The sequence below is a fragment of the Anoplophora glabripennis genome, unplaced genomic scaffold (genome assembly GCF_000390285.2).
Source record: "Anoplophora glabripennis isolate ALB-LARVAE unplaced genomic scaffold, Agla_2.0 scaffold64, whole genome shotgun sequence".
Classification (NCBI taxonomy): domain Eukaryota; kingdom Metazoa; phylum Arthropoda; class Insecta; order Coleoptera; family Cerambycidae; genus Anoplophora; species Anoplophora glabripennis.
This window is the reverse complement of record NW_019416216.1, coordinates 455,288-458,967: the sequence shown is the minus strand read 5'-3', so window position 1 is coordinate 458,967 and position 3,680 is coordinate 455,288. Positions and strand designations below refer to the sequence as shown.

At 32.4% G+C, this 3,680-nt stretch overlaps 1 non-coding gene across 1 annotated transcript; it reads left to right on the top strand.

The window, feature by feature from the left end:
- The first annotated feature begins 3,208 nt into the window (after nt 1-3,208).
- Trnav-aac lies at nt 3,209-3,281 on the top strand. The gene has a single exon. It is a non-coding gene; the product is annotated as a tRNA-Val (tRNA).
- Nucleotides 3,282-3,680: the final 399 nt, after the last annotated feature.

Sequence of the window (3,680 nt, the reverse complement as noted above, 5' to 3'; positions counted from 1 at the left end):
AGATATTTTTATGAAATTTTGTACACACCTATTAATCATTAAGGAACATTATTTGATGTAAAAAATGTTTTAAAATATTTGCCAATGACGTCCGTACGAGGTTTGAACTAAACATTTTTGAAGAAAAAAAATGATACGCCAATAATCGTCAACAATACCAGCAATAACATTTATTGAAAACTGTTCTTGACACAAATGGTTATTATGGAAATTTCGTATTGAGTTTCGAGAAAAACTAGCTTCATCGGTAAAAAGAATGTACCTGTCAAATAACGGATTTTCCAGCAGCTTTTGAAGAAACCACTCACAGAAATTAATGCGCAACGGGAAATCTCTAGGGAGTAATGCCTGGACTCTTTCAATGTGATATGGATATAACAAATTTTCGATAAGAATTTTCCAAAGTACGTGTGAAACATTAAATGTTGCCGCGATTTTCCTCGTGCTAGTTTCGGGGGGGTTCTCCTCAATTTTATGCAAAATTCCTTCTTCAAGTTCCGGTGTTCTTACTGTTTCAGGTACTCCTTTAGCACTGTGGTCTACTTTTAAATTTCCGATTTCGTGAAGACGTCTATGAATCCCAGAAAATGTTCTCGGATCGGGTAGTACGCGATTTGGATACCGCTCTTGGTATATCCTGGCTCCTAGCTTCGTATGCATTTCCGGCGGCAACCCCATAAGTAAAATGCATGTCAGTTAATTCACCGATTGTAAAATTTACCATTTTTTATGAGATATAGAGAGGAGGTATCTCCTACTCTAATAATTTTTTAATAATGAAAAATCAATGTCAACTTTATTGNAGTATGTACAAAAAGATCACGCGGTTTTTGTAATAACCAGAAAAAATTTCCACCACCGAATAAATAAATTCTAATCACATTCCGGTAAGCTTTTCCGCATGTCAGTTGTTTATTTCAGTTTATCATAACTTGGTGTTAAAAATATCAGAATAGATAACCAATAACCACAATTCAAGAACTGAAATATCTTTGTTTTCTCATTTATGCATATAATGTTTATAAGGATAACAGAAGCAAAATGGCACTGAATTATTATCTAATATTCGATTTTGGTTTTTACTATTTCCATATCTTTTCAGCTTTTCACTTAAATGAACCAAATTTCTTTTTTCTTCCAGACATTCTGTTCGTGATCACCATCGAGAATCTCTATTAAATTATTTTTCATATATTTTTCTACGGCTCCGAAGAAACAGAAGTTATATAGCGCTGATGAGCGCTCTTGCCCAGGGAGTGGAAGCCACCCCTTCTATGAAGTGAAAAATAAAATATTTAAATAACCCCAGAAAACGATAAAGCAATCAATTTTAAGCAAAAAGTATCGTATGAACATTTTTCGATAAGTTATTGATGATTGAAAATGTACATTTTTTTATTAAGATAGACGTTTTTCAGTAGTTTTTCTCGAATAACTCGGACATAGACTTTCTATGAAAAAATAACATCACGAAGAAAAGGAAGGTTATAGAAAAAGAAAATGATAGATTTTTTTTTCATTTATCTGGGTGCAATAAGTGCTGAGAAATGGCTGGTTGAAAATAATTTCATGTTCGTCAGAAACTAAATAGGAAACATTTAACGTAAAATAACTAAAAAAATTCTATTTTTCAAGAAAAATGCACAGAACATTTTTTAAAGTACTTTAAAAAAATTTTAAAATGAACTTGACTTTAAATCATTAGCGTAAAAATTAACAGAGCTATGATCAAAATAAAACTGTTAATTCGCTTTTTCGGAATAAAAATTACTACAAAAACTGACGAATAAAATTAAAGGTAATCCTTCTACAATTTACATTTTTTATGTTCTAATAATATATTATACAAGTTTAAGTGGTTTAGAATGCATATTTCACTCGCTCACTTGTGTTGCAATAGTTTCACTTATAAAATTTTAGTTGTACTCATACTAATAGAGTGAATATTTCACTCAATCTCTTTAATCGGGTGTGGACAGGAATTGATACATTTTGAGTAAACAGTGTAAATTAGATTTTATTTAAACAAACTACTTCAAATCTAAATTAGTGTGAGGAAAGAGAAACAATGAAATGAAATGCCACCTTTCAACCGTTACGAAGCTACTAAATTATGCGAGCTGCTCGAGATGCAGCTATCTAGCTGGTTTTCGGCTGCATTAGAAGAGAACCCAACTGAGCTTCGTCTTATTTCGCCATAAGTCAGAATTTGAGCTACCAGTGAGCCGTGATGTTACTGCTATTTTGATGTGATTTGGGTTTGGATTTGGTATTCGTTATAGGACTAAACTATTAGAATAATAATAAAAATAATATTTAGTATTTATTACATCAAATTTTGATAAAGAATACATAATTTCGGTGGTTGTGTAGCTCTGTAGCGATTATTTAAGGGCAGATAAAACCTTAAAAACCATATGCGAGTTATTGGGTCGTTGTCTACAGGAAGCTGCGGCTAGTTGACCAACCCCTAGCAGTTCTGATTCGATGAATTTCGACAGCACTAACCGTAGATAACTTGAAATTATAACAATTTTGGAAGATAACACTTTTATTTGTCTTAATTACAGCTTTATGTGAAGTTGAATCTATAATCGTCCTTCTGAGCGGCTGGTTGGGTATTTATACTATTTATTATCAGCTAGCAACTCAGCAGGCGATTTTCCATTGTCAGCAGAATAATAATAGAAACTTATAAGTAAAGAATTGTTATAAAGCAATATATGAATAATGTGAAAATATATATACAGGGTGTTCGGATAACATTGCTATGCACTATGCAGTTCTATTCTATTGGTACACTGAAATAATAAATACGTCCAATCTTAATATTGCTTTTCAAATTGTCATGTTTTTGAACCTTCGATGAACTGTTTGGGAAGATAAATATTTTGTAGTGATGGGTACTAAAAGGTCTTGGTTGAAAACATAACTGAACTACTTCAGTTCTATTTATTAAATGAAAGACATTTATGCTAGCATAAATCAGTTCAATTCTATATTATTTGAATAAATTTGTTGTGCGAATATGCAATAAAAAGCAAAATACACATTCATAATTTTGAATGTACTAAAATTGCCCCAAATAGTCCAGAGATCAACAATTTTCGTAATTCTGTATGGTAATGCTGCAAAATTGTTGCTTTTTAATAAGGCTTGTGACCAAGACAGTACCGCCGACTATAAAAAAATATGTTATTTCTTTCACGTTTCCGTGGTGTAGTGGTTATCACATCCGCCTAACACGCGGAAGGTCCCCGGTTCGATCCCGGGCGGAAACATTTTTATGATTAGATTGATTTTGTATTTACTGCGAATTAAATCATTCTATAGAGTGAACAAAAAGATCGTGTATGAAATACATGTATATGGTAGCAAACTTCATTTTTAGATTTCTTGCTTATTCTAAAATGTACACAATCGAGTTTTGACCATGCGCACGCTCGCTATTTAACAGGCTATGGCTTTTTTGTGTGTGTGTGTGTTGTTGCATTTTTTCTATATATACTTATTTGTACTAGATTCGTACAAAAATATATAGGGTGTCGGAAAATACATGTACAACGGTCCCCCCAAAAATTCATTGGCTAAGAATAACCCTTTTTAGCTCAACCCGTCTGTATCTAAATCGCTTAGTTTTGCTTCTATAGAGGGTTTGAATAAGTTATGAATCGCCCTGT